This window comes from Pongo abelii, chromosome 8 (genome assembly GCF_028885655.2).
Source record: "Pongo abelii isolate AG06213 chromosome 8, NHGRI_mPonAbe1-v2.0_pri, whole genome shotgun sequence".
NCBI classification, from domain to species: Eukaryota; Metazoa; Chordata; class Mammalia; order Primates; family Hominidae; genus Pongo; species Pongo abelii.
In genome coordinates, this window is record NC_071993.2 from 18,574,528 (window position 1) to 18,600,350 (window position 25,823).

The following is a 25,823-nucleotide window of genomic DNA, read 5'->3' on the forward strand; positions in this document are numbered from 1 at the left end:
GTTCTTTAGCACTTAGAACCTGGCTCTTTTCATTAGCCAGGTGTGGTGGTCCATGCCTGCTACTTGGGAGGCTGACATGGGAGGATCACCTGAGCCTAAGGAGGTCGAGGTTGCAGTGAGCAGTGATCACACCACAGCCCTCCAGCCTGGGCAACAGAGTGAGACCCTGTCTCAAAAATTAAAAAAAAAGAAAAAAGAATTTTGCTCTTTTCTCTTTACTTCTCACTCTGAGATTCAATTTTTATTTCCAAGCTTCCCCACTTGTATATTCACATGGACCTCAAACTTACCCAAATCGGAGCACTTGATTGCCCACCTCTACCCCCCAGCATGTTCCTCTTTCAGGCTCCCCCTTTTCAATAATGGCCCTAGCCATCAATAAGCCCTGTTGTTTCTATAATAGCTCTAAAATACACCCAGCTTCGCCACTACCACACAGCTCCAAGCCACCATCCACTCTCATCTGGACTCTGCTTCTGCTCTTATTCCTTTCCAACTTGTTCCGAAAGTTAAACTGGAGAAAATTGACAGCATCTGCATTTATGCAGGGACGGTAGGAATGGGAGAGGAGGGGAGGCATTTTAAAACTATTATTTAGTGGTAAGAACGTGCAGATTCTAGTGAACCAATGCAAAGTGGGAAAGAACTAAGACGAAGGAGTCCAGGTTAAAGGGATAGTCAACAGAATGGGGCAGATGGGAAGGCTAGGCTTTGAACAGGTGACTTCGTCTTGGGACTTGTTGAGCTGTGGGAGAATCAGATGGATATTCTTGGAGGTGGTTGGATATAGAAAACTAGAAACAGCCGGGCACGGTGGCTCACGCCTGTAATCCCAGCACTTTGGGAGGCCAAGGCAGGCAGATTACCTGAGGTCAGGAGTTCAAGACCAGCCTGGCCAACATAGTGAAACCCCGTCTGTACTAAAAATATAAAAATTAGCTGGGCTTGGTGATGCGCACCTGTAGTCCTGGCTACTCAGGAGTCTGAGGCAGGAGAATTGCTTGAACCCGGGAGTGGGAGTTTGCAGTGAGCCAAGATCACACCACTGTGTTCCAGGCTGGGCGACAAAGCAAGACTCTGTCTCGGTAAAAATAAATAAACTAGAAACAAGACTTCAGGGCTAAATATGTACACATAGGAATCATCCGTGATAGGATGTACCTGAAGCCATGGAGGCAAATAAAGTTAGCTGGGAAAAAATGTACAGATGAGAACGTGAGAGTGTAATCCTGCTTCTTGCCGCAGGTTGAGTTTTTGGAGCACCCTCGTTCCATCTTCTAGTCCCAAGCATGTGTTCCTCTTCTCTCCATAGCATCACCCCACCTTCATGTGGTCCTGGTTACTTCCTCCCAGGATGCAATGCAAAAGGCAGCACAGTGTTCCACGTTCCCTTTTAGTCTTGTTGATCCCGAAGATAAGTACATCATCCAACTTCTTTTTTTTTTTTTTTTTTTTTTTTTTTTTTTTTTTTTTGAGATGGCCTCTCACTTTGTCAACCATGCTAGAGTGCAATGGCATGACTGCAGATCACCGCAACCTTCACCTCCCAGGTTCAAGCGGTTCTCCTGCCTCAGCTTCCCGAGTAGCTGTGATTATAGGCACCCACCACCTCACCCAGCTAATTTTTGTATTTTTAATAGAGACAGGGTTTCACCATGTTTCCCAGGCTGGTCTCGAGCTCCTGACCTCAAGTGATCTGCCTGCCTCAGCCTCCCAAAGTGCTGGAATTACAGGCGTGGGCCACTGTGCCCTGCCCCAACTTCTTTATAAAGGTTTTGTTGCTGAACATTTTGGCACTTAATGAAATTATCTAAACTTCCCAAGAGAGTGACAACGCTTGACAAACACATACAGGCATACCTCCCTACCCCAGGGATGACTTATCTGACATTCCAGTTATGTTGCACAAAGCCAAGAATCCCTAAGCAGCAAATAAAACCTTTCAACCATTGATGTAGAATTATAACTTCCAGGCACTAAAGCTGGAGTTCATCTTTTGTCTATTTAATCTATATATTTTTTATTTTTTAGAAACAGTGTTGCTCTGTCACCCAGCCTAGAGTGCAGTGACATGATCATTGCTCACTGCAGCCTCAAACTTCTGGGCTCAAGCAACCCTCCAGCCTCAGCCTTCTGCATAGCTGAGACTACAGGTCCCAGCACGCCACCATGCCCAGCTAAATTTTTTATAGAGACGAGGTCTCACTATGTTGCCCAGGCTGGTCTCAAACTCCTGACCTCAAGCAATGCTCCTGCCTCAGCCTGTCAATATTTTACCTGTATTTCTCATCAGCTTGTTTTTTTTGATCATGGTTGTTAATTTTTGAATTATATGAAAGTCCTGCATAGAAGGTTCTCTCCTGGTGTTTTGGCAGATGTAAGAAAATTGATTTCCTTTGTAGCCATTAATTTGAGAATCCATTGTAGGTACTAGGAATTTCTGAAGGAATAAGAGATACACACTTTAATGGGACTTCACAGTCTTTCATCTAAAAATCCTAGCTCCTGGTGGGGAGACAAGTTCCAGACCCACAACTATTAGAAATATATGTTAATAAACTGGGCCCCGGATTGAAGCATGTCTAAACAAACTATGGAATTTAATAATGTCTGAATAATGTGGAAATAATGTTTTCAGTGGAATAGGATGAGGCTGGATGTGGTTCTCACACCTGTAATCCCAGCACTTTGGGAGGCTGAGACAGGCAGATCACTTGAGGTCAGGAGCTGAGACCAGCCTGGCCAACATGGTGAAATCCTGTCTCTACTAAAAATACAAAAATTAGCTGGGCTTGGTGGCAGGTGCCTGTAATCCCAGCTGCTAGGGAGGCTGAGGCAGGAGAATTGCTTAAACTCCGGAGGAGGAAGTTGCAGTGAGCCAAGATCGCACCACTGCACTACAGCCCAGGCAACAGAGCAAGACTCTGTTTGTTAAATAAATAAATGGAATAGGATGAAACAGAAAAACATTGTTATTTTTTGAAAAGTCTGAAATAATCTAAAGTAATTCAATTGAAATAATAAATTCACTTTGCATTCTCCTTTTGCCACAAGATCCAAATATTTACAAACTGGCGTCAACACTGGTGTTCAAATTCAGTATTGGCTATTTCACACTTGAAGACTGTCTGTGTTCCCAGAGGGTGTTAAGCCTGACTTTGAGGTCCACAAATATTTATTGGTGTCTGGCGTATGCCAGCAACTGGGAAAACAATGAATAGGAGGTGGTTCCTACCTCAAAAAGCTTGCAGTTTGGTGAATTTACAGTCTAGTAAGACTAGACCTATGTAAAAGATACAGAGCAATGCAAAACAGTAGATGTCAGATGCCATTTGAGTGACATACGCGTTAACTGCTGCAGGATTTCTAGGGAAGGAGAATCTGGTGGGCTGCAGTAGGAGAAACTGGAAAATAATTTACTATTCTCCATTGACAGTGGCAGTCAGGAACCTGGGAGCCCAATTTATTTGTCCCCTCAACCCAACTCAAATGGGTTCTCCCTTGGGAACTTTGCTGCCAACTTGCTCCTCTTCTAAACCCCTCCCCAGACACAGTCTATCAACCCCATCTTTGCAAAACTTCCATTTTTTGTTCTTAACTATGCTAAAGTACTCACAATGCATTGCAATTGTTTGTAAGCCTGTCTCCTCTACAAGATTTGGATTTCTGTTTTGTTATGTTCGTCTTTGAATTCCCCTACTGCTTAGTATGATACATACAATATTGTTAGTGCCCCCAAAAAGTGTTTTTTGTGTGTGTGAATTAAAGAAATGAATGAATTCACAATGTATGACTTGGGCCTTAAGGAAGATCGCATTCCTACATTTTAAAATTAGTAAACAGCATAACTTTACCAGGCACATGTTGATCAGAAATAAAGGAAAGTAAGTAGCCTGTAGAACTGGGGTGCTCAAACACCAATTTTTCTCAGGATTACTGAAAACCTTAAATATACAGGCCAGGTGTGGTGGCTCACACCTGCAATCCCAACATTTTGGGAGGCTAAGGCAGGCAGATTTCTCGAGCTCAAGAGTTTGAGAACAGCCTGGGCAACACGGCAAAACCCCATCTCCACAAAAAAACACTAAAAAAATTAGCTAGGCATAGTGGCATGCATATGTAGTTTCAGCTACTTGGGAGGCTGAGGCAGGAGAATCGCTTGACCCTGGGAGGTGGAGGTTGCAGTGAGCTGAGATAACGCCACTGCATTCCAGCCTGGAGCCAGATCCTGTCTCAAACAACAACAACAACAAAAACAAAACAAACAACCTTTAAAATATACAGCTGAATATAAACTTCACCCCAAACTTAGTAAATCTGAATCTGTAGGCATTCAGGCAAAAAGGCAGACTGAGCATCTGATTTTTTGTTTTGTTTTGTTTTGTTTTGTTTTGTTTTGTTTTGAGACGGAGTTTTACTCCTGTTACCCAGGCTAGAGGGTAATGGCACAATCTCAGCTCACTGCAACTTCTGCCTCTCGAGTTCAAGCAATTCTCCTGCCTCAGCCTCTGGAGTAGCTGGGATTATAGGCACGCACCACCACACCCAGCTAATTTTGTATTTTTAGTAAAGATGGGGTTTCTCCATGTTGGTCAGGCTGGTCTTGAACTCCAGATCTCAGGTGATTCGCCCGCCCTAGCCTCCCAAAGTGCTGGGATTACAGGCATGAGCCACCATGCCTGGCCATGCGTCTGAATTTTTTAAAGGTGCCATAGGTGATGTACAGCCAAGTATGAGAATCATTGGTATACAAAAATATTTAGTTGTTGCCTTTGGGAATGAGAAATTCCACACTGATATGCCAAAAACATACTAAATACATCATGTGGGATGACACTAGAGAGGTATAAATATTAGCAACGAAATAAAGGAAGATGGGGTAATTGACATACTGGTGTGAAGGAAGGAATGATAAAAACCAACACATCCAGTGGCAATGTCCATGGTGCTGACCTTGAACCCCCAAGGGTGATATACCAAACTAGGCTCTGTGTTTTCTCTCTTTTTCCTCCCCGAGGCAGGGTCTCCCTCTGTCACCCAGGCTGGAGTGCAGTGGTACACTCATAGCTCAGTGCAGACTGGACCACCTTGGCCAGGTGGTTACGATAAAATGTTTGCAGATAACTGGCACTGGTTGCTATGAACAAGCAAATATTTTAAAATTTAATAATTTTAAGATTGCTTGACACAGGAGTGCAAGAGCAGCCTGAGCAACAAAGTGAGACCCTGTCTCTACAAAAATAAAAATTAAAAAATCAGCCGTGCATGGTGGTCCCAGCTACTCTGGAGGCTGAGGTGGGAGGATTGCTTGGGCCCAGGTGGTCCATCCTGCAGTGAGCTATGAGTGCACCACTGCACTCCAGCCTGGGTGACAGAGGGGAGACCCTGTCTCGGGGAGAAAAAAAGAGAAAGCACAGAGCCTAGTTTGTTATATCACCCTTGGGGGCTCAAGGTCAGCACCATGGACACTGCCATTGGATGTGTTGGTTTTTATCATTCCTTCCTTCACACCAGTCTGTCAGTTACCCCATCTTCCTTTATTTCGTTGCTAATATTTATGCCTGTCTAGTGTCATCTCACTTGATGTATTTAATATGTTGTTGGCAAGAATGGCAGATAGCTCAACTTTTTAGCAGCTGTATTTTGAATGAAAACCAACCTCATGTTCCAAGTCTCTCTTGCTTAATTCTAGCAAATTCCTAAACCATATCCAAATCTAGAATTCTGACCCCTATGTGGGGTGGTTCTTAGGAAAACTTATTTAGACAGTATTACAAATAGTTCAGTTCTAACCTCTTAATTTTACATTTGTACAAATTGAGGCTCAGAGAGATGACGTTCGTGAGATGGAGAACTACTGATAATAAACTAAGTTCAACAGTGTTTTCATGGTTTGGTCCAGAAGTTACTGTAAAATTGTAACCACGTCCATGGAAGGAATATCTAGTTTCTAATAAAAATAAATTTGATGGTTGATACAGTTTCTCTAAATCCTCCCTGCTCTTTATTAAAACGTATTTAACCCCATTTATACATGTTTATGTACAATGTTTTCCACCCCAATAAGTCCTGGGATCTTGAGGTTAAGAGTCCTGGTTCTATTCATCTTTGAATATACCCCAACAACAAAAACATAGATTAATTATACTCATATTTTTTCATCATGCTATAAATCCACTTTGCAATTAATATCTATGAAAATTAATGAACATTTAAAATAAAGTATTCAACTTAGGAATTGATGCCTAGAAATATATTTATTGAATGCATTTTCATCTTTATTTAAGGAAACCAGATAATTGCACCAGCCAAAATAAAAAAATTTAAAATCAACGTTAAAAAGAAATGTATTTAGGGCCAGGCATGGTGCCTCATGCCTGTAATCCCAGCACTTTGGGAGGCTGAGGCTAGAGGATCACCTGAGGTCAGGAGTTTGAGGTTAGCCTGGCCAACGTGTATATCATATATACATTGTTTATGATGTATAGTATATATCATATAGACTGTGATATATTGCATATATTATATATAGACTATGATATGCAGCATGTGTTATATATAGTATATAATATGTAGTATATATTTGGTATATATTATATAGAGGCTATGATACACTGTATTGTATATATTACATATGATATACTGGATAGACTATGATATACTGTGTATATTATATGTACTATTTATGTTATTCTGTATATATTATATATACACTATATCTCTGGCCTTTCTCTCTAAACCTGCTTCAGTTGCATTGCATGGAGCCTTTGCATACGGTTTGTTCACCCCTAAATTATACATACAGTTCACCAGATCCTATTACACTATGTCTGTTCCCCCTTTAAATCGATTTTTCACAAGCACTCAGCTTGGTGTCTTCAGCGTCTGGCACCTGGTAGGCAGTGAGATGTTTGTTGCAATCATTCTCAAATGCTGGGTGTGGATGATGGTGGTAGAATTAAAAGATAAAGGAAACCATCTGTCCTTAAAGGAACTCACCCTGGTCACAGAGACTGACATGCAAGGGGAAAGGGTATGAATGTATGAGCCAAGCATGGCAGTGTCCATTCTCCTGGTTCCCAACAGCAGTCTTAATTTTATGGTAGATGCCATTTCAAGCCCCACAGCCATCGATGTGGTCAAGTGAAAGGTGTTACACAGGGCCGGGTGCGGTGGCTCACACCTGTAATCCCAGAGCTTTGGGAGGCCAAGGTGGGTGGATCACCTCAGGTTAGGAGTTCAAGACCAGCCTGGCCAACGGTGGTGAAACCCCATCTCTACTAAAAATACAAAAAATTAGCTGGGCATGGTGGCGGGTGCCTGTAATCCCATCTACTCGGGTGGCTGAGGCAGGAGAATAGCTTGAACCCAGGAGGCGGAGGTTGCATTGAGCCAGGATCACGCCACAGCACTCCAGCCTGGGCAACAAGAGTGAAACTCCATCTCAGAAGGAAAGAAAGAAAGGTATTGAACAGAATTGAAAAGTTTGTCAGATGAGTGTTTCTGGAAGACCTTAAAATTAAGAAATTATTTGCTCATAATAAAGACTACCCTTTTCCCTACAGAATGTAATTAAGATATTTATTTTTTATATCCTAAAAATTCATCTTTGTCAGTATCATTTTCTGCAAGATAGGAAGCTATTATCCTGTAGCCACTGGTTTTTGTGAAATTGCCCATGGTTTACGCCTTTGTATTTTTTTCCTGTGTCCTCTGGAGCACTAGTTAGCCAAAGTCTAAAATTGGAGCAGAAATTATGGGGCAGTGGAGTTGGAATTACAGCTTAGAGTCCTGTCTCTACCACATATAACTATGGCCTGCCATCTGATGTTCTTCATTTGCAAAGTGGGAATAATAGTACTTAATACACCTGTTGAAAATATTTGACTTTCTGACTCAGAAGGGATCTTAAAAAATGTCCTTTTATAATTGAGGTAAAGAAGAAATGGCTAGGTAGGGAAATGTACGTAGTAAATGATGAAATCTGTAAAGATGTTTTAAAAATTATAAATACCTCCACAAATATCATATACTAGTCAAGCAACATCCTAACATCACTAGGCATTTGTTTTCTGTTTAACTGCCTTTGGAAGACCTGCATGTAAAGTAACAAATATGTCTCACCCTAGACGTGTTCAACTCCCGTATCTCCCTTTTTTATTAGTCATCTCTCTGGTTCCTTCACAGCCCCCATTCCTGTACATCTGCTCTTTGATGTCGTATGCACCTTACAGGTTTCAGTTTCTCTTCCTGGCTTTGCTTTCTTTTCTGTCTTGAGCCCCATGGTTGACCAACTGAAGCCTTCTTGAATAAGGAGTCTCAATTCCTTTAATATCCGGCCCACTTTACTTCTTTTTTTTTTTTTTTTTGACATGGAATCTCGCTCTGTCACCCAGGCTGGAATGCAGTGCTGGGATCTCGGCTCACTGCAACCTTCACCTCCTGAGTTCAAGTGATTCTTTTGCCTCAGCCTGTCGAGTAGCTGGGACTACAGGTGCACGCCACCATACATGGCTAATTTTTGTATTTTTAGTACAGACGGGGATTCACCATGTTGGCCAGGCTGGTCTTGAACTCCTGACCTCAGGTGATCTGCCCGCCTTGGCCTCCCAAAGTGCTGGGATTACAGGCGTGAGCCACTGTGCCCAACCGCCAGCCCATTTTTCTACTCTTCTTGCCTACCTTGGCTCCATGATAAAAGCCACCTCCTTAGCCTGTTAACCCATACAATGGAGGTTTAGGGAGTGGGTGGAAGAGCTTTAGTGTCTTTGGTTTAAATTTAAGTCTGTTTTAAAATTGTGTCTGATACAACTACATCTCCTTAATAAACGTATTGGTTTACTATTTTCAGTTCAATCTTTAGAAAACAAGCAGCCTTTCAGGAAAAATTTCAGAGAGGTTTGGTTCTCAAATTTTGTGTGCTTCTAAATATTCTTTATACCTTGCTTCAAAATGTAGCTACCTGAGCTCACCTTTCTGTAGCCATTTCAGTTTATTAGGTTTGGGGTGAGATGTGCCATTTGTATTTTCAAGAAGACCCACCGCAGCTGCTGAAAATGATGCAAAATCAAATTTGAGCATCGCTGCTGTAGAATACATTCTCTCTTTCTTCCAGTGGAGAGTTCCATTCCTGAACGTGGGATATGTTGAAATGGTGCAGCCAAATTTGCATTGTTGTTCGGTAATATCAGTGGTTCTTAATCAAAGACACATATGAGAGTCAACTGTGGTGCTTTTGAAGGTCATCACTAAAAATTGTCCATGCTTTAGCTCCACCCACTGGCAATTCTGTGAAATACTTTTCAGGTGGGGCCCCGCTCGCCTGTTAACGTATCACAGGTGATTTCTACTTGGTATAATACGGTGTGACCCATCTGCAGTGGAAACAGATGCCTGTTTTGGGTAGGAGTATTTCGATTCAAGTTAATATGAATTGATAAATACACAGGTAATATGTGGGTTGTTATTCAAAGAACTTATAAAAGTAATATCTTGTAAAAGTCTATAGATTTATTACAGCCTTTTAAAAAATATTGCCAGGTCCCAAGCCCTGAAAAGATGTGCTTTCTCCTTCCCTTACTGAAATCACATTTAAATTCAGAATCACCAGTGCTAGTTTACTTTCAATTCAAGACAGCAAGCCTGAAAATAGCCTTAATGACGCATGTAGAGCATTTTCCTAGGAACAGACTCTGGACTTATTAGTGTCTCGAGCCATCAGTCAATACTCATCTGGTGCACTGGTGTGTTAGTAAGGGATGCCAGAAATGCATGCCTTCTCTTATCAGTCACCCAGAGAATTCACGTAACTTGCTTTAAATAGCCAAAGTGAAGAAGGAGATTGACTTTACAGTTGCGTTTGCTTCTTTAAAAAATATACTTATCTTTTCCTAGCTGTAAAATAGCAATTGAAAACTGCCATCTAAAGTGAAAAATAATTCCCTAAGGTTTCAATAGGGTTTTTCATGTATCAGAACCAGGGCCAGGGTGTAACTGGATTTAAGTGCCAGACAAGGAGCTAGAAGCTGCAGGTGCAGCTCCCCGCCACGCTGCTCTCTGTGACCTTGAGTGAGACACAAAATTGCTGGGCTTCCGTTTTTCATTTTAAAATGCGAGAGTTGGATTTGCTCACTAAGAGCTCTTTTATCTCTAATAGTTAAGATGATGGAACATGATGTTTTGAGATGTTTTGCTGAAATTTCTCACATAGAAAATGGGCCTTCTGAAAACATATAATTATAGTTTTGGGTAGGAAGAAGCTGTCATGGTGGCGAAGGGGAACATTGCAAGTCTGAACATGACCGCAGCTGGCGGGAGTATAATGTGTTAGAATTGAAAGGCACCCTGCAGACTTGCTGTTTAATATACAAGGAAGCCTAGGGCCAGAGGAGCAGGGGGACTCTCAGGAACGGTGGACTCTGGCTCCACAGTCACCCTCCGGTAGCAAGCAAGACCTGTCTCTGTGACAGGTCTCAATCAATGGAGAAGCTTATTTTGCTAACGTTAAGGACATGCCTAGGCTCAGGCTCCTAAACTAAGCCAGGTGCACCAGGCCAGGTGCTCAGGCTCCTAAACTAAGGTGCCATTATGCAATCAGCATGGATTGTTAAAAGGTGGAGATGCCAACTCCCCAACTGTTTTCCTGGGGATTGTGTTCCCATGCATGCACTTTCTCCTTAGTAACAGCTCACGGTTCCAGACCTGGATGGGTGACCTTATAGCTGTGAAGCACGTCTACCTTGCCTTGAGAAAGATGCAACTCAATGTTGGCTTCCTTAGCTCCGTGCCACTCAATGTTGGGGCACCGAAAGGAAAATTGTTTCCTCTCTACTCTCCCACTACTATCAATTCTTCCAACAACAGATGTGGGTTGTTTCTTCCCCCAACAGCAAGCAGTTCTCCAGTTCTCTGCAGATGCCACTGCCATGTCTTGCAATTCAGTTCTGACATTATCTACCTGGAGTTAGTGCAGACCCAACAGGTTGAAGTCTCAGTCCCATAAGACTGTCCCACTTCAGATGCCAGTGGCACAAGTAATGAGTCTCCAGGTTACCCTCAACTTCTGTCCAACTCGGCTACAGATCACAGGTTCCCACGGCCCCCTGCTGAGGTTCTGTAATTTGCTAGAAGAGCTCATAAAACTCAAGAGAACAGCTGACTTACTAGATGACTAGTTTATTATAAGAGGATACAACTCAGGAACAGCCAGAGGGGAGAGGGGTGGGAGAGGGTGCAGAATATCCATGCCCTATCGAGGTACGCCACCCTTCCAGCACGGCCCTGGGGTCACACACCTGGAAGCTCTCAGATCTCCATCCTTTTGGGTTTTTATGGAAGCTTTGTTACTTAGGCATCATTGACTAAATCACTGGCCACTGGCGATTAAGTCAATCTCCAACACTTTTCCTGTCTCTAGAGGTCAGGGTGTTGGGGCAGAAAGTTCAAAACCTGTAATATTAGGGTTGGTTCCTCTGGCACCCAGGCCCCATCCCAAGGCTCTCCAGGAGACCCCAGCCACCAGTCATTCATTAGCATGCCAAAAGACACTTAACACTCAGGAGAGTAGAAGAGTTTTAGGAGCCTCATTCCAGTAAACAGGTGTGCAGATCAGATAAGCATTTCTTATTGTATCACAGTATCACAGGTGATGCTCACCGCTGGACCACATTCCAAGAGTATGGCTCCACTTATTGATCTTTCAATGAAGGGGTACCTTATTGATCCTCCCCCTGACCTTACCCCAAATAACAAATCATACTAGTACTAAACTGGCAGAACTCAAGATTGGTTAGGAAAGATCCTCTGAAACTTCATGTAATGACGGTTACCTTGTTTTGAGTGTGTCCCCTGTGCCAGGCACTGTGCTGAGAGCTTTGTGTGTTCAGACTCACTTCACAGTTACAAAACCCTCTTTAATATGTGGGAACTGGGCTTGAAATGGTTTAGGTATACTGGCCAGTTCATAGCCAATGTTGTGTTACTAGAAAAGGATCCCAATACAGACCCTGAGAATGGGTTCTTGGACCTTGTGCAAGAAAGAATTCAGGGCAAGGCTATAGAGTAAGGTGAAAGCAATTTGTTAGAGAAGTTAAAAAAAAAAAAGAAAAAGAAAAAAGAATGGCTACTCTATAGGCAGAGCAGCAGCATGGGCTGCTTGACTAAATATACTTACAGTTATTTCTTGATTATATACTAACCAAGCAGTGGATTATTACGAGTTTTCCAGGAAAGGTGTGGGCAGTTCCTGAAACTGAGGTTTCCTCCCCCTTTTAGACTATATAGGGTAACTTTCTGACATTGCCATGGCATCTATAAACTGTCCTGGCACTGGCAGGAGTGTCTTTTAACATGTTAATGCGTTGTAATTAGTGTATTATTGTTACAGTGGAGGGTGTCCAGGTTCTTGGCATAGTGAACAAAGAAGTGGACCAAACCCGCAAAGCAAGGAAAGAATGAAGCAACAAAAGCAGAGATTTATTGAAAACAAAGTACACTCCACAGTGTGAGAGCAGCCAAAGCAAGCAGCTCAAGAGCCCAGTTACAGAATTTTCTGGGGTTTTCGTACCCTCTAGAGGTTTCCTGTTGTTACTTGGTATACACCCTATGTAAATGAGGTAGCAGCTCTCGATCAGTCTGATTGGTTGTGGGAGGAGACTAATCAGAGGGTGAAGCGAAGTTACAAAGTTATACCCTATGCAAACATCTGATTGGCTGCAGAAAGTGACCAATCAGATGCTGAAGTGAAGTTACAAAGTTATACTCCTTTGCAAATGAAAACTTGGCCCCAGACCAGCCTGATTGGTTGCAGGAGGGTTCTAAACAGAGGTACTTTCAATTTCAGTGGCCGAGCACGGTGGCTTATACCTGTAATCTCAGCACTTAGGGGGACCGAGGCAGGCCAATCACTTGAGGTCAGGAGTTTGAGACCAGCCTGGCCAACGTGGTGAAACTCCGTCTCTACCAAAAATATTTATTTAAAAAACCAGCCATGTGTAGTGGCGCACACCTGTAATCCCAGCTACTCAGGAGGCTGAGACAGGAGACTCACTTGAACCTGGGAGGCAGAGATAGCAGTGAGCCAAGTTTGTGCCACTGCACTCCAGTCTGGGTGACAGAGTGAGATTCCATCTCAAAAAAAAAAAAGTTCTCATCTGCCACACAGAAAAAGGAGGGGGAGGGTATTGCAACGGACATAGCCTTTGGTCCTTTTGTTATTTGAGCGTGGAAAGTTGGGGTTTTCCTTTTGATTTAGTTTTAGGAAGCCAGTGTGAATCAGCCTTAGGTTCCCTGTCTCCAGACCCTATTCTCCTGCCTCATAATAAATAATAATAATAAACAGGGAAGACGGCCAGAGATCACTTTCATCACCGTCTTGATTTTGGTGGGATTTGGCCGGCTTCTTTACTGCATCTTGTTTTATCAGCACGGTCTTTGAGACCTGTATCTTGTGCTGACCTTCCATGAAGAAGAATGCCTAAACTCCTGGGAATGCAGCCCAGTAGGTCTCAGGCTTATTTTATCCAGCCCCTATTCAAGATGGAGTCGCTGTTGTTAGAATGTCTCTGACAGCTGGACTCATCCAAAGCCTTTTTAGTAATGCCATGACTGTGTAAATCCAGAAGTCTCTGTGACAGGTCTCAATCAATTTAGAAGCTCACTTTGCCAAGATTAAGGATATGCCCAGGAGAAAAGAACATGGAATCACAAAAACAGTCTGTGGTCTGGGCCTTTCTCCAAAGGTGAATTTGAGGGCTTCAGTATTTAAAGGAGAAGAGTGGGCTGCAGGGGGAAGATGGAGGGTGTGGTCATTCACATATTGCAGGAGAAAAGGGGCAGGTGGGGGAAGAGTCACTTATATATTCCTCCGGCCCTCAGTAAATTGGCACTTTACAAAGATAAGGTGGACACAGAGTAGGAAGTATTTAACCTTTTAGTTGTAGTTGTCTGCTTAGGAACAAAAGGGAAGGTAACTTCTTGCATGGCTCAGCTTTCAGCTTCATTTTTTTTTTCTTTCGGCAGAGTGAATTCGGGTTCCAAGGTTTGTTTGTTTGTTTGAGACAGTTTCACTCTTGTTGCCCAGGCTGGAGTGCAATGGCGCCATCTCCACTCACTGCAAGCGACTCCTGGGTTCAAGCGATTCTCCTGCCTCAGCCTCGCGGGTAGCTGGGATTACAGGCCGTGGCCACCACACCTGGCTAATTTTTATATTTTTAGTAGAAACGGGATTTCACCATGTTGCCCAGGATGGTCTCAAACTGCTGACCTAAGGTGATCCTCCCACCTCGGCCTCCGAAAGTGCTGGGATTACAGGCGTGAGCCACCGCACCTGGCCGGAGTTTTTATTTTCCTTTTACAACTGCATCCTCTTCTATTTCCCATAGAACGTTCTGGAAAACCACCAGGGTAGAACCCTGACTTCTATTTGACCACAGCTCACAATTCTTATATGTTTTGTGATTTTCATTTTCCCTTAAGAATTGTCTCCAATTGCGACATTCTTCAGAACTTATTAAAGATATCTGAAGTGTATACGGTGAAAAATGTATAGAATGGTGGTGTCACCACTTGATATTGAGTATGAAATGCATGCGTAGTAAACTTCTGAAGCTGCTGCTGTAAGGGCCAAGGGAAACTTCCCCTTCACCCTGTGAAAATGTGCAGAAAAAGCAACTCACTAAAGACAGGTTAATTGGAGAAAAGGCATACAAATGTATTTAATGTGCACACGGGGAGAATCTCAGATTACTTATTCCCTAATAGAGTTCAGAAGCTTATACAGTGTCCTGGCCAAACAAGTCATGGGAGCAGGGAGAATAGGAATTCCATTGAGGGGATTACTAGGGAGACTGAATGGATCCAGGAACAGAGATAAATTTGTAAATAGTCTCTTGACAGTTCAGGTTTGGTTGCATTCTTGGTCTTAACAGGGAGGGGAAGCAGAAAGCATTGGTCTCTTTGGTGCCTCTGGGTCCTGGGCAGATACAGCCTTTGCTGTGGGAGGGATGTGGGGGACCTTGAGGCGGCTTCTTCATTTCAACAGGCCAACTACTCAGGAGGCTGAGTCAGGAGGATCGCTCTAAGCCCAGTAGTTCAAGGTTGCGGTGAGCTCTGATCCTACCACTGCACTCCAGTCTGGGTGACAGAGTGAGACCCGGTATCTAATAAAAAAAAAAAAACAGAAGAAATCTCTTCAAATTTTGACATAGTTTGACTCTTTCATCAAAATACATATATATTTTATGTAATATGGATCATTGATATATATACATATCTGTGTGTACATATTGTTATCTATACATATATCTGTATTATATAATATATATAATCTGTGTGTATATGTACATATCTTTTTGTATGTCTATCCTTCCTGACACCTATTCCCTGAATTCCATTCTGGCAAGATAAATGCAAAGAGCCACAGAATCTGTGATCCTATCTCTTAACAGATCTGTGCTGAGAAATTACTGTAGGTATACCTGGAGTTCTTAATAAAAATTCTAGTTAGATGACTTTTGAGAACCATAAAAAAACTTAAAACTTCTGGGATCTCTAGTAGGGACTAACTTTCTCTTTACAAATGTTGACAAATTGTTGAGATTGTCTGCGGAGATAGTACGTGGTGTGGTTTGGCTCTTTGTCCCCACCCAAATCTCACATTTAATTGTAATCCCCACGTATCAGAGGAGGGGCCTCGTGGGAGGTGATTGGATCATGGGGGTGGATTTCCCCCTTTCTGTTCTCATGATCGTGAGGTTCTCATGAGATCTGATGGTTTAAAAGTGCCTGTCTCTCTCTCTCGCTCTCACTCTTTCCTGCTCTGCTGTGATAAGACATGCTTGCTTCCCCTTTGGTCATGATTGTAAGTTTCCTGAGGCCTCCTGTTAAGCCTGAGGAAGTGAATCAATTAAACCTCTTTTCTTCATAAATTACCCAGTCTCAGGTAGTTCTTTACAGCAGTGTGAGAACAGACTAATACAGTATATGAAGTACACAAGGAAGACAGCTCATTACTTTTAGAGTCAAGCAGTGTTTTTAATTTAAAAAGGTTATCTCCCAGGTTGATCATAGGCTGTATTCATTCAGCTTGCCTTTGAATGACCCTGGGCTGTTTCCTAAAACTAACTTGTCCTCAAAGGAAAGTGAGTTATGAATATTAGGGGCATTCAAAATTTTATGACTTTGGTTCTGATGATACTTTCAAAAAATGAATTTTAAATAATTTTCAAACGAGAGAAACAACCCTCAAATATATGTTCATTTTTTTCCAAGGATTTTTTTGAAGGGGTTCACATTCACTTGGATAGGTTTGTATATGCTTGACTTTTTTTAATTACTCAAATTATTTGAGGATCACAATTCATTTTTAATTTTTTTTAAATATTGGAGATGTGGGATTTGGTTTTTTTTCTCTTTTGGTTGTTAACCTCGTTACTAACAGGCTCATTCTCCTTGAGCATCCAAAATAAGACAAGCCCATTGGTTTAATAGTTATCTGTGCTAAGTACCGTCATACACAGTGTGTCTCCTTTGTAAAACTTAAGTGCAATGAATGATGTTGTTACTAGTCCAACGTGTTTCTCTCTTGCTAGAATAATAGCCTCACAGAGCAAAATCTCTGTCTTGTCGAGTTCTGTGTTCCCATTGCCAAGAAAGTATCCTGAGCATAAGAGGCACTTAATAAGCACTTAATGAATTACAAAAGAAATGATTTGATTACCAAACTAAGTCTACCAAGTGTAGCTAGTTCAGTTGCAGAAAACAGAATCCAGAACTTTTATGTTTCCAGTGCATCATTTTGTCTCTTACCGCTTAGGAACTGTGCTTAGGGCTAAGAGAAAATAGATGAATTTATCCTCTGCTGGTGGGCATGAAAATTAGCACATCTCCCTGGAGGAGAACTTGGTAATATGTATCAAATCTTTTCAGACGTAAACACTTTTTCTAACCACATAGGAGACTTATATAAAGATCTTTTGGTCAATAATTTGTCTAAGGAAATAAGGATAAAATATTTTGGATATGTTTTTAATATCAAAAGAAATGTCTAATAACAGTGTAGACCCCTCTTAAGCACCCCTTGACGTCCTCTCAGCCTCACCTATCTGTTCCACCTGTCTCTGTGGCAATTCCTCTGCATCAGGACAACAGGTCTTCCTTGTTGGCCACAGCTGGTGTGCTGTGAGGCTGTGCTCATCGTGTTTGTGTACACAAAGCACTGGGCAGACACACCCAGTGCAGAAAATCTTTGACCAAGGGGTGACCAAAACTGATAAATTACATCCTCACTTTTTAAATTCATATATATATATAAAATATATTTATATATTATTTATATAGAAATATATATTTATATATAATATGTATTATATATTATATATTAATATATTTATATACAATATATTAATATATAATATATATTATATATTATATATTATATATAAATATATTAAATATCTTATATAATATATATAACATATAATATATAATATACAAATATATATTTATATATGATATAAAATATATATTTATATATATCATATATAAATATATATGATATATATATAATATATAATATATATAATATATAATATAATCATATATATCATATATATTTTATATATATAATATATGATATATATGATTATATTATATATAATATATGATATATATAATATATATTTTTTTGAGACAGAGTCTTGCTCTGTCTCCCGGGCTGGAATGCAGTGGCATGATCTCGGCTCACTGCAACCTCCGCCTCCTGGCTTCAAGTGTTTCTTTTGCCTTAGCCTCCCGAGTAGCTGGGACTACAGGTTTGTACCACCATGCTCAGCTAATTTTTGTATTTTTAGTATAGATGAGTTTTTACCATATTGGCCAGGCTGGTCTCAAACTCCTGACCTCAAGTGATATGACTGCCTTGGCATCCCAAAGTGCTAGGATTACAGACGTGAGCCACCATACCCGGCACCCATCATCCCTTTAACAGAGTGTCTTGAGATGTGGCTTATGGCTTCTCAGAAGATAGTCCAGAAGGATTGAGCCATCAATCAATCACACCTAGTGGCAGCCAAGTCTATTACAGCCCCTCAGATGGTCTCTTCCTCTCCTTCCCTGATGCCTTCTCTGGCCCCTCACTTCTCTTCCCTGAGATTGTACTCTTCCCTGAGATTGTACTCTTATATAAGCTCAGTGCCTCAGTATCTGCTCTCTGGAGGGCTGGAGGGCTGGAGTGCAATGGCACGATCTCGGCTTACTGCAACCTCTGCCTCCTGGGTTCAAGCAATTCTCTTGCCTCAGCCTCCTGAGTAGCTGGGATTACAGACACCTGCCACCATGCCCTACTAATTTTTGGGGTTTTTTTTAGTAGAGATGGGGTTTTGCCATGTTGCCCAGGCTGGTCTCGAACTCATGGCCTCAAGCAATCCATCTCGGCTTCCCAAAATGTTGGGATTACAGACGTGAGCCACCACACCTTGTCTCTTATTGGTTTTTACAGTGACTAACTGAGATATATTTAAGCACCAGGACTTCTACATAGGAAGCACAATATAGTTGCAAATTAAGGCAGTTATTAATTATTGCAGTCTAATAGTGTCTGAAAAAAACAAGTCTGTTTTATCACGCTGAATCACATCTCTATACTGTCACAGGTATACCTCAGGGAAATTTAGATTTGTACCCAAGAGCCAACCGCTGCTTCTGAAACGTCAACTGACAGAAGAACCTACGGAAGTTATAATATCTCCTGGCTAGACTGAAGATGCCTTCAGCAGATATTCGGGGTGTTTTGTTTTGTTTTTTGTTTGTTTGTTTGTTTTGAGATGCAGTCTCGCTCTATCGCCTAGGCTGGAGTGTAGTGGCATGATCACGGCTCACTGCACCCTCCACCTCCCAGGTTCAAGAGATTCTCCTGCCTCAACCTCCCGAGTAGCTGGGATTACTGGTGCCCATCACCATGCCCAGCTAATTTTTTGTATTTTTAGTAGAGACAGGGTTTCACCACGTTGGGCAGGCTGGTCTCGAACTCCTTACCTCAGGTGATCCGTCCACCCCACCCTCCCAAAGTGCTGGGATTACAGGCATGAGCCACCACGCTGGGCCTGGGGTATCTTTATTAAAGACCTTTAGAGTTACTACAAGTTATTCTCAGAGTTTATTTGTAGATGTTCCAATGATAACTTTGCCTCTAAAAATGCACCCCAGTCATAGTAGAGCATCTGTCATTTTAGAAAAGTTTTCATATATTCAGCTCATCTGTGCCTTCCTTCTGTGTCTGCTCTTTGGACCTTGTTTCTGCCCCTTCAAACAGAGCAACAATTGGTCACAAAGCTTTCCTTCAGAAAGTCTGATCTCAACACTGAAGTAAGGGCAGCAGCAAAGGTTTTAAGAGTTTCTAGAGAGTGAGCAATCACACGGGGTTTCATGTTCAGAACTCACCACCCACAACTCTCTGCACTAATCTAAACCCTGCCAAAACATGTGATTTGGGTCATGGAGATGCTCAGCTCAATCATTTTGGTTTAAAGAAAATACCAAAACAGGCTGGGCACAGTGGCTCATGCCTGTAATCCCAGCACTCTGGGAGGCTGAGGCCAGTGGATCACCTGAGGTCAGGAGTTAGAGACCAGCCTGGCCAACATGGTGAAACCCCATTTCTACTAAAAATACAAAAATTAGCTGGGCTTGGTGGCGGGTTCCTATAATCCCAGCTACTCGGGGGGCTGAGACAGGAGAATCGCTTGAACCCGGGAGGCGGAGGTTGCAGTGAGCCAAGATCACTCCACTGCACTTCAGCCTGGGCTCAATAAGAGTGAAACTGTCTCATAAAAAAAAAAAAAAGAAAAGAAAAGAAAAGAAAACCAAAACATGAGTGTAAAATAAATAATGAAATAAAAATGCTGAAATTTGTATAACTTCTGGTCGCTAGACCTCTGTGAACTTAGCTAAAACCGCAGCTGTTGCAGTGGAGAAGAAAGTGAAGATTACTGAATTAACATAAAATATAATGTGTCTCCCCGTGCTTGTCAGCATGTACTTTGTAAAGGCTTTCCTGGTGTTTGTTTAGAATGCTGCTTTGGAAATTCTTTGTAGTGAATGATTTTCTAAATAAGTACAGAATAGACATTCTATAACAATTTAAATGCCAGTGTCAGTTTAAAAGGGATACCACTGTTGGAGTCTCTTACCTCTCATTACTGTCCTTGCCACAGAATACAATTACTGAGTGGAACCGTGGTGACAAAAGTGAAAATAACTCAGTGTTCAGGGTACTGTGAATATTTGCTGGGTCACATTTCGTGGGCTGAGACTCTTCAAAAAATGATGTCACTGGTGTCTAGCAAGATAGACTTACATCAGGCTTTTTATTTTGTTTTTGAAATTTTTGTACTTTAAGAAAAACAAGGTCAGGCATAGTGGCTCACACTTGTAATCCCAGCACTTTGGGAGGCCAAGGCGGGCAGATCACTTGAGGTCAGGAGTTCGAGACCAGACTGGCCAACATGGTGAAACCCCATCTCTACTAAAAATACAAAAATTAGCCGGGCGTGGTGGCGGGTGCCTATAATCCCAGCTACTTGGGAGGCTGAGGCAGGAGAATCACTTAAACCTAGGAGGCAGAGGTTGCAGTGACCTGAGATCATGCCACTGTACTCCAGCCTGGGTGACAGAGCCAGACTCTGTCTCAAAAAAAAGAAAAAAAAAAAGATACAGTATTAGAGAAAACCAACTAAGAAATGGGAGAGCTAAGTGAGTGAAGTGTAACTGATAAGCAAAGAGAAGGAATAAAAATACCAAGTTATCACTCAGGAGTTACAGGCAGCAGCTACACAAAACATGTAGCCAGCCAAGGGAAGAAGAGAGTGAGCAAATTAGTGTGAACCCAGACACCTGAGAATCCAAACTTTTCAATTGCTGTAGCTAAAGTTCTTTGGCTTGGTGTAGACACAAGCTCCCTCACTGGGGTCTCAGGAGACATAAGGATTAAAGCCCTGTCTCTCATGCCACTCTGTCCTTTCAACGACACAATGCTGGATTTTAAACAGGTGCAAAGTAAAATGTTTGTTGTATTTACCCCTTTGCTTAATTCTTAATCATTTTAAATTTAATAGATATGTATATACACTTGCGCTTACATATATACATGTTGATCATATAAAACAAAATCCTGGCTGGGCGTGATGTCTCACACCTGTAATCTGAGCACTTTGGGAGGCTGAGGCGGAAAGATTGCTTGAGTCCAGGAGTTGGAGACCAGCCTGGACAGCATAGTGAAACCCTGTCTCTACAAAAAATACAAAAAGTAGCCAGATATCGTAGCGCATACCTGTAATCCCAGCTACTTGGGAGGATCATTGGAGCATGGAATGCAGAGGTTGCAGTGAGGCAAGATCACACCATTGCACTCCAGCCTGGGTGACAGAGTGAGATGCTGTTTATATATATATATTTGTTTCAAAATATATTGTATGAATTTTTGCCCACATATAAAGAATAAAGTTGAAAAGTTTCCTTCTATAATGGAAGGATTTTTTATTATCATTGAAAGTTAGCAAGATGATACCGAGAAGTTATAATCAGACAAGGGTAACTGGAAAGTAAGATATCAGTAATTGCTAAATAAAGCAGATGGCTGTGACCTGGTTCTTATAAGTATAGTCAGTACCTCTTCAGTTCCTGGGTGCTTCCTATATAAGACTGGATAGCTATACTTCCACCTGAGGCATTTAATATAATAAAAGAGTAGAACAAGTTTTATAAGAAGTTATTGTACACAACAAGTAAGTGGATAAAAAAACGGATTAGATCTTCTTGACCTGTCTTTTCTTCACCATGTTGGCCAGGCTGGTCTTGAACTCCTGACCTCAAGTGATCTGCCCGCCTCAGCCTCCCAAAGTGCTGGGATTACAGATGTGAGCCACTGTGCCCGGCCTCCGTAGTCTCTTACAATAGGGATCTGGGTCATTTTTTTTTTCATTTCTCTAAAAAGAGCAAATTGAGAGTAGTTAATATTTAAGACAAATCCATTATAGACATTAAAACAAACTATGAATTTTCCTTTTATGTTATTAGTGATTGACAGTTTCAGTATGAAAACTGAAAACCATACTTTGCTATTTAGCACAGTAAAATTCACCTTTGTATTAGGAAATGAAGAAATCAATGCATACAAATCTAAGTAACTATATCAATCATGATCAGAAGTTTATTTCTATCCTTGAGTGAATTTCATTTCACTTTTTAATAGTAGGTATTCATTCTACCACTGGCACATTTTTATTAAACTTAAGGTATGCATTGTGTTATAGCATTCAGATTATTAGCTTCACTATTAACTCATTAGTCATTGTTTAAGAAGAAAGCTAGAACTATAGTGCTGTGAAATTATAATGTGTTTATTCTATTTCATAACCAAAGATATTTTTAAGTTAATTATCTCCTCTTATAATAATTGGTGCTTAGCAGCCTTAGGCCTAGTGATTCCAGAAGGCTATAAGAAAATAAAAGTTGTTTCTGCTCTAAACATTAACCACATCTCGGGCAGGAGCCTGTGGGCCTCCACACACCAGGCCTCTGTGGAGCAAATAGAGTTTCCTTTGGATGTGAGAAAAAGCAAGTCTTGCGGCCAAAAAGCTGTCCACTAATATCCTTCCAGCCCTGCCAGATTGGTTCTTGCGTATACCCATATGTTAATGATGGGGTCCAGGCATCTGTCTCTAGGCACAATAGAGCGTATGGCAGTGAGATCAAGGCCAGGTGATAGAGGGCATGAGTCAGGGCAGAAGCATCTAGAAGGTGGGAAGTTTGGGGAGCTTGAACAGATGTTTCTGGGCCATCCTTTTGGGTCTGTAGGCCAGACAGTAATGAGGCGTTGTTGTCTGGGATAAATATCCGAGGTGCGTTGTCTCACAGCAAGGAAATCGAGGACGTGGACATAGAAAAAATGAGTTTAAGAGTAGAGGTTTAATAGGTGAAAGAAAGAGAGAATAGCTCTCTCTCTTGCAAAGAGAGAGGGGCTCCCGAGTGCGTCATCTGGTTTCATGGTGAAATGCACAGGGTTTCATGGTTGAGCTTGAGGAGGCGGTGTCTGCTTTACATAGGGCCGGAGAGATTGTTCGGACCAGGTGTGACATTTGCATGGTGCACGAAGATGCTGGCCAGCCCACCCTAATCTTTTATGCACATGGGGTCTCAACCTGGTCAGCACCATGTTGTCTGTTCCTCACTGTACTTGTGGTTGACAAGCAAAAGGGAAGATGGAGCCACCAGGTTGCACATACCTGGCCCCCAGGTAGCCTTAATCTATTGGCACAGCTGCGGCATTTACCTATGCAAACTTTTAGCTTGTTTATCTATGCTTGCAGCTTGATTTTTCAGGCTGCTTTGTGTTAGAAAAGAAACAATCTGGCGGCTGTGTTTTATTAGAAGGAAGCCTTACCGAGGACTCTCTTACCCTCACTGTTTGCGGAAATAATTTATTTCTAGCTCATGTATCAGTAATAGTGCTGGAGTCAGAGTGGGAAGGGAGGTGGTGAAACCAGGTGGTTGGTCTCTTCAACAGCCTTCTCAAGATGAGTGACTTGTGGAGGGGCGCGGTGGCTCACGTCTGTTATCCCAGCACTTTGGGAGGCCGGGGTGGGCAGATTACCTGAGGTCAGGAGTTAGAGACCAGCCTCGCCAACATAGTGAAACCCTGTCTCTGCTAAAAATACAAAAATTTGCTGGGCGTGTTGGCGGGCACCTATAGTCCCAGCTACTTGGGAGGCCGAGGCAGGGGAATCACTTGATCCCAGGAGGCAGAGGTTGCAGTGAGCCAAGATCCTGCCACACTGCACTCCAGCCTGGGCAACAGAGCGAGACTCCATCTCAAAAAGAAAAAAAAAAAAATGAGATAGGAAGATATACATGGTTTCGTAGTTTATAAAATTCCACACCAAGGACCCTGCACAGGAAACACTGAAAGGCCATAGCAACCTTAGTTTTACAGAGGGATTAAAAAGCCATGCAAATTGTACTTTTAGTAGAGACAGGGTTTCACCATGTTGCACTGGCTGGTCTCGAACTCTTGACCTCAGGTGATTCACTTGCCTTGGCCTCCCAAAGTACTGGGATTACAGGCGTGAGCCACCGCACCCAGCCATTCATGAAATACAGCTTTACAGATGGTGAAAAAGAGATGTGAAGAGAGAAACGGAAGATCTAAATAAATAAAAATCATGATTTGGGTTGGGCGCGGTGGCTCACACCTGTAATCCCAGCACTTTGGGAGGCCGAGGCGGGCGGATCACGAGGTCAGGAAATCGAGACCATCCTGATGAACACGGTGAAACCCCATCTCTACTAAAAATACAGAAAATTAGCTGGGTGTGGTGGCGGGCGCCTGTAGTCACAGCTACTCGGGAGGCTGAGGCAGGAGAATGACGTGAACCTGGGAAGTGGAGCTTGCAGTGAGCCAAGATCACGCCACTTTACTCCAACCTGGGCCAAACAGCGAGACTCTGTCTCAAAAAAAAAAAAAAAAAATCATGATTTGACATCACTATTGATTTCCTGAACCTCGAGTTTTTTAAGTGCATCTTTGCACTTAAAAGGAATAGGTTACCTTTATGAGGAACACCCATCGTTCTAACATGTGAAGGTGTTCATTTAGTGTCACACTGCAAGGCAGACCTGGGCCCAATCTTTTTTTGCCTTTCTTTATACCAACCAATTTTTAGCATTTTGTAAATCATAACTTTCGAGTCTTCAAAATTTCACATAAACATGTAAATGTTGTCGAATTGCCGTCTACACACCCCTTTAAATGAAAAGCACTCTAGTACTATAGGAGGAACACAGGCTTTGGAGAGAGAGAGATTTTAACACCACCTCTAACGCTTATGGCCTGGGAGAACATTTAAAAAAAAAAAAAATCTTCAGCCGGGTACGGTGGCTCATGCCTGTAATCCCAGCACTTTGGGAGGCCAAGGCGGGCAGATCACGATATCAGGAGATCAAGACCATCCTGGCTAACACAGTGAAACCCCGTCTCTACTAAAAATACAAAAAATTAGCCAGGAATGGTGGCAGGCACCTGTAGTCCCAGCTACTTGGGAGGCTGTGGCAGGAGAATGACATGAACCGAGGAGGCGCAGCTTGCAGTGAGCCACGCCACTGCACTCCAGCCTGAGTGACAGAGCGAGACTCTGTCTCAAGAAACAAAAAATTCAAAAAATTAACTAGACATGGTGGTGGGCGCCTATAATCCCAGCTACTCGGTGGACTGAGGCAGGAGAATCACTTGAACCTGGGAGGCGGTGGTTGCAGTGAGTCGGGACCTAACCATTGCACTCCAGCCTGGGCAACAAGAGTGAAACTCCATCTCAAAAAAAAAAAAAAAAACTTTCACAAATGTTGTCTCAAAATTTTACTTATTTTTTTTTTCTTCAGAGAAAGGATCTTGCAGTGTTGCCCAGGCTAGATTCAAACCCCTGAACTCATGCCATCCCGTTGCCTCAGCCTCCCGAGTAGCTGAGACTACAAGCGTGTGCCACAGTGAATGGATGGAGAATTTTTGAGCCTCGATTTCTTCACCTTGGAATAAAACAATTGTAGCTGGGTTTAAATGAAATGTAGCAATCTATGTATAATATACAGCACATTGTTTGTCCCTTGGCCGACATTCCGAAAGTGGTAGCTTTCATCATTTTACAGTAAGTCCTGTCATGTACAAGGTAAAGAAGGACCTAGAAGAAGAGAATATGAATTTCTTAACATCTCTTATCACTTACACATTCCCTTCTCAATAAATATTGATTAGAAACATACTGGAGACACAGTGTTGA

The 25,823-nt window shown here is 42.1% G+C and overlaps 1 protein-coding gene and 1 long non-coding RNA gene across 8 annotated transcripts in view; one reads left to right on the forward strand and one right to left on the reverse strand.

The window, feature by feature from the left end:
- The window catches only part of CACNB2 (calcium voltage-gated channel auxiliary subunit beta 2), a 401,876-nt gene that overhangs the window by 324,757 nt on the left and 51,296 nt on the right, over window positions 1–25,823 (forward strand).
- LOC129048185 (uncharacterized) overlaps window positions 14,686–25,823 on the reverse strand; it is a 36,033-nt gene continuing 24,895 nt past the window's right edge. For both annotated transcript variants that reach the window (XR_008510303.2, XR_008510304.2), the window contains 2 exons: window positions 21,816–21,980; window positions 14,686–15,158 (listed from right to left, as the gene is read on the reverse strand). This is a non-coding gene — a long non-coding RNA (uncharacterized LOC129048185). The remainder of the gene's footprint in view (window positions 15,159–21,815; window positions 21,981–25,823) is intronic.